A 15469-nucleotide genomic window follows, 5' to 3' on the forward strand; every position below is an offset into this window, starting at 1 on the left:
TATTTGAGGAAACCTAATCCTCTTAATATGCTTATCATATAATATTGTATATTATAGTTATCTGTGTTTATATGTTACCCTTTTGCTCCGTGAGGGCAAGGACTTTTGTCTTACAAAAATACTTTCTTTAGAACAGTGGCTTGAGTATAGTAGGCCCTTAATACATACTAGCTAAATGAAGCTAAGAGTATCAATGTGAAATTATATTTTCTGCTATGACAAAATATAGATGAGAGGAAGGAAGGCAAAGTGAAATGGCAGAAGGGAACTGAGGAGAAGAAGATTAAGAATGAAATATCAGCATGAATGCAGTGGTGAGATGCCAAAAGAAGAATATGATATTAGATAACTAAAATTAAAAAGTAAAAGGAGTATATTTACCAAGGATTCAAAATTTGGAAAAACCTGAAATATTTTTTTTTTTTTAAGGGGGGATGGAGTGTGGGGAAATAAAAGGGGGAAAAATGTGTGGATTAAATTTTATATTCCAATGTTGAACATGCTTTTCACTTGTCAATTACAGGAAGAAACCAATTTACTTGTCAGTTAGACAGAATATCACCTCTATTATTGTACATTGTAAATCCAGTGTAAATGCTACCCAAGCAGCTCTTGCATTTCAAAAAAGTTCCGAAAAATGATTTGTTTTTTGGTTTTTGGTTCTGTATAAATACAGAATATATATCTGTATTACTCTTCTAAGCCCATTCATATAAAAGACAAAGTTCATGTTAAACAAGGCCAAAGAAAAGTGGTTAATATTGGTTATAAAGTGATCAGAATTTTAGCAACTTTTATATATTTGTGAAAATATTTCGCATTGATATTTCTATTTCTTGATATTTCTATTTCTTTTTACCTAGTACCTTTTCCCGTTCCTTTTCACTAATAGCATTTAGAATGAGAACTTTGTACAAAAGTATAAATAAGTGTGAAAAAGGAACAGTTATTCTAGTAATCCAAAAATGACTAGAGGAAAGGAAGAATAGTATTCATATTGTTAAAAATCTAGAATTGTGGTTAAATCTTATCTTGCATAGAGAGCTAGATGGTGCAATAAATAAGAGTGCCTAGAATGAGGAAGACTCATCTTCCTGAGTTCAAATCTGAATTCAAAACTAGCTGTGACCTAGGTAAGTTATTTAATCTGTTTGCCTCAGTTTCCTCATCTACAAAATGAGCTAGAGAAGGAAACAGCAAACCACTTCAGTATTTTTGCCAAGAAAACCCTAAATGGGGTCATGAAGAGTTGGACACATCTGAAAAAAATGACTAAGCAGATGTAAATAATGTTATTAATAAATGCTAGTTAACTAAGACTGACTATACTAGCACAAGCTTCCTTGGGGCACAAAGTATAACCATAGTTGCTTAATTTTGGAAGATAAAATTTGCTAGATCTTTTAACTTGGTATCTGATAAATTATGAAAATTTGGTGAACTCTTATTTTACTATGACCTTATATTCCCAGAAAAATGAAATAAATGTAAGAGTACATTGGGAAGAATCAGAAAACAGATTTACTAAATTTTTATGAATGCAAGACAATTCTCCTTGTGATCATAGCATATTTGTTTGATTCAATTTTCTACCTTTTTTTTTAAATTATCTAAGAGTTCATCATTGTTTACATTTTTTGGGTGGGGCTTATATTTCATTAGTATAACATACTCCCAAGTGAACAAATATTTTCTATCAATGAGAACCTTCAACTTTTAAGCAATTTACATAGTATTATAAAGTTACCTGGGATAGACATTTGTGATTTGTTCAGTGGTCATGCAATTAGAATGTTTCCTTCTGAGGCTGTTAGGAAAAATACATGTTTTGAATATATGTCTTACTGATTCTGATTAGAGCTAGCTAGCACTCTAGCCACCATAGAATATTATTTCTCTATTAGTTGGAAAGCAGATGTTTTAAAAATAGGAAATGACTTTATGAAGCCCATTACCTTCCTTCCGCTAACACTAGCATAATATCCCCCTACATTAACATTATTTTCAAAAGAGAATGATTTTTAATAACAAAGAATTAAAAGAGATCTTTGGGAAAATTAAACTTTTATACCCCAATGAGATTAAGAAAGAAGTAACAAACCCACATATGTACAAAAATATTTGTAGCAGTTCTTAATGGTGGCAAAGAATTAGAGACTGTATCAGTTTGGGAATGATTGAAACAAAATATGGCATATGAATGTGATGATATGCTATTATGTTATAAGAAGTGGTGAAGGGGGTTGGTTTCAGAAAAACCTGAGGATTGACTCAATGAACTAATATAAAGTGAATTGAGCATAATCAGAACAGTCTATACTCATTACTCATAGTAGATAATAAACTTTGAAACACTTAGTAACTGATCAACATAACACTTAAGTTCCAAAGGATTTGTGATGAAAAATGCTAGTCATGTACACGGAATTGATGGACTCTGAATGTAAGTTAAAAGCATATTTATTCCCTCTTTTCCTTTGTTTTTGGTCAGGAAAGGGTGAAACATGGCTAACGTGGAAATTTGTTTTGTATGACTATACGGATTTGAAATAGGTTTTGATTTTCACAACTTACTGAGTGGGGGAGAGAAAATTTTGAACAAAAAAAAAATTTTTAAGTCTTAAATGCTTTTAAAAAGAAAAAAGGAAGAACCAAAGTATTTTTTTTTTTTTTGCAACCATCTTCTGATACTATGAAAGTCGGCACAAAGGGAAGAATATTTTATCATGTTCTCTTAGATTTTGCTCCCCCCCCAAAAAAAAATAAATCAATGCTTGGCTCATTCTTTACTCTTTTTAAGAATTAATTGCAGGGACAACTAGTTGGCTCAGTAGATAGAGCACCAGCCCTGAAGTCAGGAGGACCCGAGTTCAAATCTGGTCTCAGAGACACTTAACACTTCCTAGCTGTGTAACCCTGGACAAGTCACTTAACCCCAGTTGCCTCAGGGGGGAAAAATGCAATTGAAACCTAAATTTTTACAAATATGAAATTTATTTTAAATAATTTTTAGTTTCCTTTTTTGAGATGTTAAAACTGTAATGAAATGAACCCTGTTCCAAGTATATTTAAAGTGACTACCTTAACCTGCTTTTGACTATGATGGCATTTTAAAATTATTCTGAATTAAATGTTCTAAAAAGGAACTCTTTAAATTTTTTTCACCTTTGACACAGCATTGTCAGTGGGTGCTCCTAGAAAATCTCAGGCACAGATAAATAGGGAAAAAAAAGTAGAAGAAAAGAAATGGATAAAAGAGAGAGGAAATGGTGAATGAAATAATATGGAGTTATAAACCTCCTCAAGTATTCCCATAGTATTATCAATTGCCTATCACTGCTATTTGGAACCTTGATAATCTATATTTTCATTGTAATACACTTACCTTTACTTTTTTCTGGTTTCAGGAAATTTTCCTATGCTAAAATTCCTTCTACTTTTGTTAGCTTCTCAGTACTATGTAAAATCATGGGGTGTTAAGAGCTGAAAGGAATCTTATAAATTTATTCAATCAATAAGCATTTATTGATGATATTTATATGTGAGATTGTATATCTAAAGGTTTCTGTTTTACAGAGAACAAATTTAGGACCTAAGAGTTCAAGTGCCTAGTGCAAGGTCATTTAGCACATATCTCTTTGCCAGAATTGGAATCTGACGTTCTCTCAGCTAGCAACATTGTGGCCCTTAGGTGGATAACCAAATAACTAAGAACTGAATTTTTGAGAATGGATGGTTAGCTTTAGAATTTATTTTTGAGGTTTTTTATTCTCCCTTGGCTTTGTAAGATTCCAGGCCTTCAGCTGTGCTGATAGTTTGATTTGGTTTACTGATTCCCATTTAATTTTTTTCATTCATTGTAACATGACTTAAATATAATGCTTATATGATTCTTGCCCATCCAATGCATCCAGACCTTATTATCTACAAGCCTCTGGTTCAAAAGCTGTGAATCAGGTCCTCCTAACTTCAGGGCTGGTGCTCTATCCACTGTACTACCTAGCTTCCCTAAAAGTTGTGAATCTAGTGGGATGGAGGATAGGGTTTCTATTCTATAGTAGTACAAGAGGGAACATGTACAGCTTCTCTGGAGAGTTCTGACTACTCATTTGTTGTTCAAGTTGTTTAGTAATATCTGACTCTTCATGACAACACAGACCATAGCATGCCTCTACTGTCCATGAATTTTTCTTGACAAAGATACTGGAGTGCCATTTTCTTCCCATTGAAACAGGTTAAATGACAGGTTCTCACAGTCACATAACTGGCAAGTGTCTGACTGAATTTGAACTCAGGTCTTCCTATTTCCAAGCCCAGAACTCTATCCATCAAGCCACCTACCTGCCTCCTAAAAATTTGTTGTTCAGTTATGTCTGACTTGCTGTGTTCCCATGGATTTTATCCATGGTGTTGTCTTGGCAAAGACACTAGAATGGTTTGCCATTTCCTTCTCCAATGAATTTTACAGTTGAACTGAGGCAAATAGGAATTAAGTAACTTGTTCAGGGTGCCACAGTAGCAAGTGTCTTAAGACCAGATTCAAACTGAGATCCTCCTGATTCCAGGCCTTGTGCTCAATATTTTGCACCATCTAGCTATTCCAATAGATTATATATAGATATCGACATAATGTATTTATGTATATATGTGTGTGCATATATGCTTATAAACTGATCCTAATCTCACTTTATTATAAATTCTTCTGAATGAGATCAGGTCAAAATAAATGCATGGTTCAAAAGATGTTTCAGGTTTCTGTTAAGTATTACTAACTATTAAATCTTGTGATTATTACATCTTTGACTCTTCACTCTGATTTATCCCACATATTCAGTCATTTGCCAGTTCTTATTTCTAGCTCTATCCTTCAACTACTATCCTAATTCAGGCCTTAATCACTTCATGCTTTTATTTTTGCATTAGCCTTTTCAATTGTTCTCTCTCTGCCAAGGTGATTTTCCCTAAGGCATTGGGGGCCCCTCTCCTCAAATTTCAGTGGATCCCTGTTATGTGTAGAATCAAATATAGATTGGCACTTTGAAAGCTCTTTTCAACCTGAATCAATTTATATATTACTTCCATGTTCTCTGTAATCCCGCTACCCTGAATTATTTAATGTTCTTCACATGATGGAATGCTCTGTCTCCCTTCTCTGTACTTTTCATTGATTGTCTTCCTTGCCTGGTATGCTCCTAGAATCCTGGAATATTTCTACCTCCTGGAATCCCAGATTTTTTTCAAGACTTAGCTCAAGAACCATGATGTGGAAGATCCCTCATTTTCTCCTCTATAACACTAAGCAATTAAGTATTAATTACATGCAAATATTTGCAATTTCTCTTTCAAGGTTATCTTGTATTTGATTTGTATATGTATTGTATGTATTTATATTGTATTCATGTTGTTTCCCTTATTGTTCCTTGTGGGAATATTTGAATTCCAAGTATTTAGCATATAATATCTGACATACAAGTATTTGCATGTAATTAATACTTAATTGCTTAGTGTTGTAGGATATGAAAGGCAGAGAAAGATAGATTTGAAAGCTTTTCAAGTCTCAAAATTCTTTACTCTAAACTCACCCTTATTTGAAAATATACTACATGGTTGAGGCAGAACCATTCTGCCTAAGGAGGCATAATATCAAAATCATAGGACTTTAGAACTAGAAGGGAATTTGGAATCTTCTAATCTAACCTAATTTTATAAGAGATAACTGTGATGACCGCGTATTTTAAAATCAGCTGGAGTCAGGAATTCAGGTTAAGGGAAAATCTTTAATCTTTATTCTCAGTAGAGGTGAAGAAGGATCGGAGGTGAAGGGGGGGGGATCACGATCGCAATGTGTGCAGCTGCAACAGGAAGCCAGCCAGCAGTCTCTCCCCATCTCTCTTCCTCCCCTCTGCCTCCACCCACCAAAATCGTCATTTCCTATACAACACATCAGGACTTGCACAAAGAGTGGGTGAGGGCCATTCTTTCTCCAAGCATATATATTAATAGAGTATGGTCTAATTAATATTTAGCCTCACGTGCTTGGGACCTCAGTGCATCAACTCGAGCTTCAGCCCATTACATCTCCCACTTTCTTTTGTTTTAGAACACTCTGGTGGTCATGCCATCCCTGACTCCTCGGGGAGGTCAGAGATAACAACATTAAGACTGCCATTGTAAAAAATATAGCATAAGAAGTTGTATGTCGAAAAACTTGCAATTCATTGTAATAATATCTTTGAGTTAGTGAGCTAAATATGAATTGTTAAAGTATTATGTAACTGTGAGCTATCATTATTATAAAATATCTCCTTTACAAATGAGGACACTCAGACTTAGAGGGGTTAAGTTATGAAGTTAGTAAGTAAATGTAAAGTCTTCTAATCCAAATATCTAGTGCCCTTTTCAATCATCATACAGTCTTTCTAACTTTCTAATATTTTCCTGGTTGGCATATATCCAGAATTTTTTGAAAAATACATACCATTAACTTAACTTCCTTACATGCCCACAATGAATTTATAATCATTTTTTTATATTATCTTGAAGAGTTTGATACAACCTGCATTGTATGAAATGTAGATCCATACTGTCAGTTATGTTAGACTCAGTTTTCCTTATTTGATTAGATTAATATTGGAGGAATTTCTGAAGAAGGAAAATTTCATTCTGTGCCTTTGGCCATACACAGACTGTGAGTACAACTTTCATTGTTTGGTCATAATGAATATAAGTTGTATAAATATTTCCTGAGTGAATTTTTTAACCTGTTCATACCTTGAAAATGACTACATGCAGTGAACAGATGACAAGCTTGATAGTTGAGGTAACCAGAAAGAAAGTTTCACTTGGGAGTAAACATATATTCTGTGACTAGCTGCTAGTGAATTTATTATCAGTGAAAAGTGATGGAATGACAATTGGCAAGTTGTGTATTTATAAAACAATGGAATCTCTCTCCTATATGTGTTTCTCGTTTGTTTACAAGGAAAAATCATGCTTAGGTCAAGATTGTAGTTGTCTCTCTTCCCCATTCATTTCTTAATCTGCATAAATTTCTCCTTTTCCTAGTATCTTTAAATTATCAGTATCTGTTTAAGTAGTTTAAATACCATTATAAGTGGGAACTGTATTAAGAATATTTTTTAATATTATAAATTTGTCTTTAAATAGAGATGTTGCAAATCAGGAGAAAAATACATTTTAACCTGACATAGTAATAACTTGTTAGCTTTTTCGGGGACCTTAGAAATATCATCTAATCTCTTAAGTTTACTTATATATAATGTGAAAGCACATTATATATAAGTAAACTGAAGTCTACAGAAATAAATTGTCTTGCCCAGAATCACATAGCAAGTTAGTGGGCCAGCTAGAAGCCAGTATCCTGGTACTGGGACATTCCTTCATTTTATATCTTAAGAGTCCATTTACTATTGAAGGGGTATTTCTATATGAACTTGGTACTTCTAATTTGAATTTGTGGTAATTTAGTTGAATTAAGCAGTACAATTGTAGTTATATCTTTCATCCCCAATTTTTGCTTAGTCTTGACTTGGAAAGTGTCAAAAGCTTGAAATACTACTGCTTGCCAATTTATATATGCATTAGAATATTTTTGATCAATCTACATGTACATTTCCATCTAATGTGCTTTTTATCTAGAATTGACATTTCAAGTCCCTCTTGGTCATAGCTGGACAGCATTGATTTTAAAAAATGGTCAAAAGAGCCCAAAAGGTAGGAGTTATATTATTGCCTTTTGCTTGAACATATTTAATTTTGCCAAAGCTGTTTTAGCCAGAAATGTGATAATGTTTTTGAGAAGCTTTTTTTTTTTTTCCTGACTGCCACAGATTTCAAGAAATGAAATAGTGAACTACTTTTGAGATGTTGTACAACAAATGTGGAGGTGCTTTTTATTCATGGAAATGTGAGCATTTGATACAATAAAAAAAGAATTTGGGGTTAGCTCTGCCACATAGCTATGTCTTTTGACTTGAGCAAATAGCTAAACTTTTAGGACTTCATTTTTTTTTTCATTTGTAGAATGAGTTGGATTACATAATCTTGAAGATTCCATCAACTATCTAAATCCATGATCCTATAAATAAATCTTTAATCCTTAAAGGTTGCTCTGTCTTCAGAGAGGAATTCCAAAGATATTTTGACTTAAATTCCATAAAAGCCCTTGATTTATGTGAAATCCATTGTTTATCTCAGAGTACTACTTCCATTTTGATGATGGGTGGAGGGATTAATTCAACTTTATATTGTGAGATTGAAATTATTTTTTTAATCTGGAAAATAAAAACATATAGAATTAATCTTTTTTGTTGAAATATATCAGTTCAAACTTATAGGTTATGTTTCTCTCTAGGTTGTGGATTAAAAGAAATCTACTGAATCTATAATAATATGGAAGAAAATGAAGATGGGTAAGAAATTTGCCCCTACTTGTTATTTTTATTTTTTTTTTTTAAAGAAATCAGAAAAATTGTCCCCAGTTAAGAATATGTATATGTAAAAGAGATGGTTTGGGATTGGCATAAAAAAAGGATTAGGTATTGGACACCATTTTCTTTTCCCCAATCTTCTTATACTTTCCTACCCCAATTTTTTAAAATTTTCCCTTCCCATTTTCCCATTTCCCCTAAGGATTTAGTAAGAAAAGATATATATATTCATCTATTGATATATACATATACACACATACATAGCCTCCCTTTTACATACACACACATATCTTTTTTCTCCCTTCTTTCCTTACCTCCCCTCTCTCCAAAGCAGTAATAATCTGATATAGATTAAATATGTTCAATACTTTTAAATATATTTCCATATTTGTTGTGTTGTGCAAGAAAAATTAGACCCAAAGGGCAAAAATGAGAAATGAAAAAAGTAAACAAACTATGCTTTAATCCATATTCAGTCTCCATGTTTCTTTCTCTGAATGCAGATGGCATTTTTAGAATTGCCTTGAATTACTACATTATTGAGAAGTACTAAGTTTCATCACAGTTGATCATCATATAATTTTATGTGGATTGTATGCAGCTGCATGGATTTTAAAAAATACTATGTATAATGTTCTCTTGGTTCTGCTTACCTCACTTAACATCAATTCATCTAAATCTTTCCAAGCTTTTCTAAAATCATCTTCCTCATCATTTCTTATAGAATAATAATATTCCCTTACATTCATGTATAACTTATTCAGTCATTTCCCAACTGACAGGCATTCACTCAATTTGTAGTTCCTTAACCATCATAAAAAAGGCTCTGCTACAAACATTTTTGCATATGTGGGTCCTTTTTCTATTATCTCTTTGGGAGATCGAGTAATGACACTGTTGGATCAAAGGGTATGCATAGTTTTATAGCTCTTTTGGGCATAGTTCCAAAATGTTCTTCACAGTGGTTGGATTAATTTACAGCTCCACCAACAATGCATCAGTGTCCTAGTTTTCTCACATCTCTTTCAACTCTTTCCTGTCACCTTAGCCAATCTAAAAGGTATGAAGTGGTATCACAGAGTTGTCTTAATTTACATTTCTCTAAATTAGTGATGATTTAGAACATTTTTTTCAAATGACTAGAAGAAATGGCTTTAATTTCTTCATCTGAAAATTGTTCATATCCTTTGACCATTTATTAATTGGAGAAGGACTTGCATTCTTAAAAATTTGAGTCAGTTCTCTATATATTTTAGAAAAGAGATATTTATCAGAAACACTAACTGTAAAAAAAATTTTAGGGATCTAGGTGGTATAGTGAATAGAGCACCAGCCCTGAAGTCAGGAGGACCTGATTTCAAAACTGGCCTCAGACATTTAACACTTCCTAGCTGTGTGACCTTGGGCAAATCACTTAACCCCAATTGCCTCGGGCGGGATTACCAGCTTTTTGCTTTCTTTGTAATTTTGGCTGCATTGGTTTTTTTCCTACCCCAATTTTTAAATGATACAGATTAAATTAGGCCAAGAAGGAGATTTATGTCCACTTAGCAAGCACTTAATAAATATCTGGTCTTTGTTGTATAGCTTGCCTGATAAGTTCTAAAGATGTTTTGCCAAAGACAAAAATCAGTCTCTGCTTTCAGGAAACTCACAGTCTTAATAGGAGAGACAACATGACACTTATCTATGTACAATCATGATATATATATATAGATTAAAGATTATTTTTCAGAGAAGATACTAAGATTAAAAAAAAAAGACAAAAAAACTTTGGGAATGGCTTCTTGAAGAAGGTTGGATATTAGCTGATATTTGCAGGGAGCCAGGCAAGCTAGGAGGTGGAGATGAGAAAACAAAAAAGTTCCAGATAAAGGGCATAACCATTGAAAATTCCAGGAATCGGGAGATGGGGTTTCTTAGAACACCAAGTAGGCCAGTTTCCCTGAATTACAGAGAATGTGGAAGGGATTAAGATGTAAGAAGGCTGAAAGGGTAAGAAAGAAGGGATCAGGTTATACAGCCACATGGAGAACTTTGATTCTATGGTGAGAGCCACTGAAGTTTAATGAATAGGGATATGATTTGGTCAGACTTGCACTTTAGGAAAATCAATTTAAGTACTGAGCAGTTCCCCCCTGGAGTGGGGAAAGACTTGAGGTAGGAGCACCAACTATCAGGTTATATAGCAAGAATCTTAAGATTAAAGTGATGAGGGCCTGCACCAGGATAGTGGCATTGTCAGAAAAGAAAAAGGGGGTCACCATGAAAGTTGTGATGAAGGTAGGATCAATCAACAGAATTTACCAAGTTATTTGGATATGTTGAGAGTGAGTGAGGAGGATTTGAGGATCATCAACTGAAATAGGATAGAGAGAAAAGACAAAACATCCTTAGAATGTACCCACAATAGTTTGTGTAATGTGGATGAAGATCCAATAGAAATCATGAGCAGAAGCAATCAGACAGATGGGAAGAGAACCAATAAAGACCAGTGACACAGAAACATAGAGAAAACAAAGTGTCAGAAGCTGTAGAAAGATTAAGGATAGGGGCAGCTAGATGGCACAGTGGATTAGAATACCAGCCCTGAAGTCAGGAAGACCTGAATTCAGATCTGGCCTCAAGATACTTAACACTCCCTAGCTCTGTGACCCTGGGCAAGTCACTTAACTCCAATTGTCATAGCAAAAAAAAAAAAAAAAAAAAAAAAAAAATCAAGAAGGATAAAGACTGGGAAAGAACCATTAGATTTGGTAATTAAGAGATCATTGGTAACTGGAGTGAGTTATTTGTTGATAGGATGGGAAGCCACACTTTAAAGAATTAGGGAAAAAAAAGTGGAGGCACCTTTCTAAAGGTGTAGATCACCTTTTTAAAGAGTTTAACTATGATAGGAGGAGATCTATAACATAATAAGGATCTACAGACAGATCAAGAGACAGCTTTTGAGGATGATGGAGACATGACATGAGTATGTTTATAGGCAGTAAATATGCAGTCTTCAATGCAGTGTTGAAGATTAATGAAAAAGTAAGAATGATAGAATGGGCAATCTTTTGGTAAGACAATGTGGAACAGGATCCCTTATGCATATAGAATAGTTTGTCTTGGCAAGGAGAAGGGCCATGTCTTTGTGTGAGATAGGGATGAAGTAAAGAGATTAGATTAGAAGTCATCTGAATTATGTGAGATGAGTGATAAGAAAGATTCTCAGCAAATGGTTTGTTTTTTCAGTGAAATATGAGGCAAGATTCTCAGTTGAGAGGATAGTGGAAGGGGGAAGCTTATATATAGGCAGATTGAGAAAGGGTGAAAAGGCTTGTTAGAGCTACTGTGAAAAAAGTGGTATATTGAATCACTAAGTATAAAAAGTACTGCATTGCCACAGTGAAAGGCCAAATTGGTATTATTATGTAACACATTTGTAGCAGACCTAGTTAGCATAATTTTGTGGCTTTGCCAGTTTCATTCAGTACTATTTGAGTAGGAGAAAAAGAAGTAGATGTATGGATAATCCAAGGCTGAAGTTTGGCAAGGAAGATTTGTTGTAATTGGATATGGGGATATGGAACTAAGGAGGAGAGAAGGAGGGAAATAATTCATCCAGGAGTCAAGAATAGGAGCCTAGCTAATTCGGGGTTGATGGCCAAAGGGTTAGGTTAGAGTATGCAAAGCAGAAGAGGAAGTAGGAATGACTAAAGAGATGATTAGATAAAGGAATTTTGAATTCATTTGGAATTATGAAGGAATTTCTAGGGTTAGGGAACAAAGACTGAGCCAGGCACTGAATTCATTACAGAAGAGAAAGTAGAGTATCTGTGAAATCAGTACACAACAGCTACCAGAATCTTGATTGAGTGATAAATATTAGTTGAATGAAACTCAAAGGAGTAGAGTTTATTTAAGTGTGGTAGTAGAGGAGAATTGGAAGTCTTTGGAAAGACATAGGAGCAGTCAGTGGTAGGCAGAGAATGGTGGCATCTGGATGGTTCTGATTCCCTGGGATGAGGATTATATTATGACAAGGTGGAGATGTTAATTATTGAGAAATGAGTTCAGGTAAATTACGAATATCTAGGTTGGAGTTGTCCAAAATTATCAAGATATGGGAGGAAGGGAAGCCCAACCAAGAGGTAAAACAACTACTGTGGACCTATATGAAATGGAGAGGGTTTTTAGTGTGAAAGAATTGGCACACCCAAAGCAGCTGTTATGGAGTTGTGGCTGGTTAGAGAGGGTTAAGCTCAATTTGTGGAGAAAACTGAACCTAGGTAATATGGTAGATGTGTAGAGAATTGATGAAAAGAAATGGGTCTTTAAAAAGTTAATGGTGCGGTTTTCCACCCAACTCCCATATAGAAAGTATCCCTATATATGAACTTGGTAACTGAGCAAATATAGAATAGATCAGAAAGTAAGCAAAAATTCCATACAAGTCCAATGAAGAGTTTCAAACAAGGCTTACTTAGGACTTAGAGAAAGTAGAGTCTGGCACCTAGAGGAGGAATCCTTAGAGGACCATATCTAATCCAGTCTCCTCATTTTACAGATTGAATTCAGTTCATCAGTAGTGACTAAATAACAAACTGCAAAGACACTATAGTAGACAGTGGAGATACAGCAACAAAAGAAAAACTTCTCAAAGAGTTTACACTTCACTGGAAAGATACAGTATGGGGACAGCTAGGTGGCACAATGAATAGAGCACCAGTCCTGAAGTCAGGAGGGCCTGAGTTCAAATCTGGCCTCACTTAACACTTCTTAGCTGTATGACCCTGGGCAAGTCACTTAACCCCAATTGCCTCAGCAAAAAAGAAAAGAAAAGAAAAAGAGAAAGAAAGAAAGAAATACCGTATGTATACATTTAAATAAGGTGAAGAGAAAATTGAAAACTTAACAGATCAAATTCCATCAGAGATTCCTTCAAAGATTGTGACTTGCTGGGGGGGGGGGGGGGGGTCATATAGGTGGTAAGTGCAAATTGTGGTTTGTTTGTTTTTTTACTTAGTATTATCAAGAATCACTCCAAGCATTAAAGGTTACCTTTACCTTTTCCTATTATCTTGAATGAAGTTTCTCTTCCATAAGCTCCTTGAAGACAAGGGAGTATTTTAAAAGCCCATTTTTTACAATCCCAGCACTTAATCTAGTGCCATGCACAATAGTTAAGTACTAAATAAATAAATGATTGTTGGGTGAGTGATTAAATTTGTTTGTTTATTACAGCATTTTTATACCTCCTGCATTTCTCAACAGCCTTCTTTCACCCCTTCCCAAAAAGCCACCTGAAATGCCCATAGTTTCCTACTTCTGGCTTCATATAGGGCTTCATATATAGCATTTCTTTGGGGCTAGACTTAGTCATTATCATTTCACTACATTTAATTTCATTTGTTTTCTTGTCATTCTATCCATTTACATTATTATAGTACTTGTGCATATTATTTTCCTGGTTCTCTTTATCCACTTTACATCAGAGCCATGCAAACGTTCTAGAGTTTTTCTATATTCATTATTCACCTTTTTTATAGAACAGTAAAATTCCATTCCATCTATATATACCAAAGCTTTTTTAGCCATTCCCCAATTGAATATTTACTTGTTTCCTATTCTTGCTACTATAAAAAAAAATGGTCCTATAAACATTTTTTTGTGCATGGGCCATTGGGCCATTCCCCTATTTGGGATATATATACCAAATAGTAGAATCTTTTAGTTAATCTTACTAGTATAATTTTGTATATATTTTCAGAACAGTTTTATCTGTAGCTCCACCAATAATGCATTGATATGTCTTTTTTTTTTTTTTTTCACAGATCCTTTAATATTTTCTTATCTTTTGTCATTTTGGGTAATTTTCTGAGTTTGAAGTGAATTTTCAGGTTTCTTTTGCATTTATCTTATTAGTGATTTTGAATATTCTTTGTTGTAAATTCTAATAGTTTGTCATTCTTTTGAAGTCTCTTTTTAATATTCTTTGACCAACTTGTCTTTTGGAGGTTAATTTATGGTGTTAAATACTTCAGTTAATGAATGAAGTTGCTTTTATAATTCTGAATTTTTTCAGATATTTGATATAAAATGTTTTTACATTAGAAAAGTGTTCTTTTGATTCCCAAGCTACAGTCTCTACTTGTTTTTAGATTGTGTATGAAAATAAATTTAGAGAACATGATGAAATTTTTGAAACTAAATTGCTATCTATTTTCTAGAAAGTCTTTTCTGTGGTTTACATATATTCCTTATACAGGGATAGCAGTCAGTTTCTTAACTGTGATTAGAGCAGGTAAGGCAATGCCAATCTGTTTTTTGTGTTCTCTTTTTCAACCCTGGATCACTTGGGGTGATCTTGTGATTTCTATTTAGATAATTAACTTAGTTTGTTTTATCTGTTGTATTAACTGGGATTTTTTTAGTAGGAAAGTCTTAAGTCTTTATCAGAAAAGAATCTAAATTTAAACCAGAAAGGAAAACTAGCATTTGTATAAGAAATAACATGGTAATTTGGGTTTTTAAAATTCTATTTATGGGAAGAAAAGTTTGAGGACATGTGACTGCTTAAGGACATTGAAAAAGCACCAAGATAATTTTTTTTTGTTTTTAATTAATAGAATACGTATGATAAGACATTTGTAATAGAAATCACCAATATATCTATGAAAGAGATTCATATACAGAATATATACAGAATTGAAGATAAACATTGCATTGCTATACATAGAAAAAGCAACTACAAAGACACAACCCTATAAACATTTACAATTGATTATTAATTGGAGATTTATTTATTTGTTTGTTTATATTCTGTTGAATAACATTTGAATGACTATTAGCCAAAGATTTTTTTTCAGAACTAAAAGGTAAGGAGAAAGGCAACTACCCAGTCTTAAAATTAGGACATCACTGCTAAGTTATAGTCTTAAAATTTAAATGTACATTTATAATTGAAATTTATTTAAGAACTGGAAGGTTACAATGCCATGGGTTTTGTTCTATTCTCTTATCTTCAAGTCAGA

At 33.6% G+C, this 15469-nt stretch overlaps 1 protein-coding gene across 15 annotated transcripts in view; it reads left to right on the forward strand.

The window, feature by feature from the left end:
* The window catches only part of USP49 (ubiquitin specific peptidase 49), a 116740-nt gene that overhangs the window by 34407 nt on the left and 66864 nt on the right, over positions 1–15469 (forward strand). For 8 of the 15 annotated variants that reach the window (XM_031964882.1, XM_031964867.1, XM_031964869.1 and 5 more), the window contains exons 2-5: positions 6624–6688; positions 7660–7734; positions 7851–7927; positions 8375–8432. The gene's annotated coding sequence lies outside the window, so the exon portion shown is untranslated. Of the gene's footprint in view, positions 1–6623; positions 6689–6717; positions 6821–7659; positions 7735–7850; positions 7928–8374; positions 8433–15469 lie in introns of those variants that run through there. The other 7 variants (XM_031964877.1, XM_031964878.1, XM_031964879.1 and 4 more) reach the window with 5 other exon arrangements.

The sequence above is a fragment of the Sarcophilus harrisii genome, chromosome 4 (genome assembly GCF_902635505.1).
Source record: "Sarcophilus harrisii chromosome 4, mSarHar1.11, whole genome shotgun sequence".
In the NCBI taxonomy this organism is placed as follows: domain Eukaryota; kingdom Metazoa; phylum Chordata; class Mammalia; order Dasyuromorphia; family Dasyuridae; genus Sarcophilus; species Sarcophilus harrisii.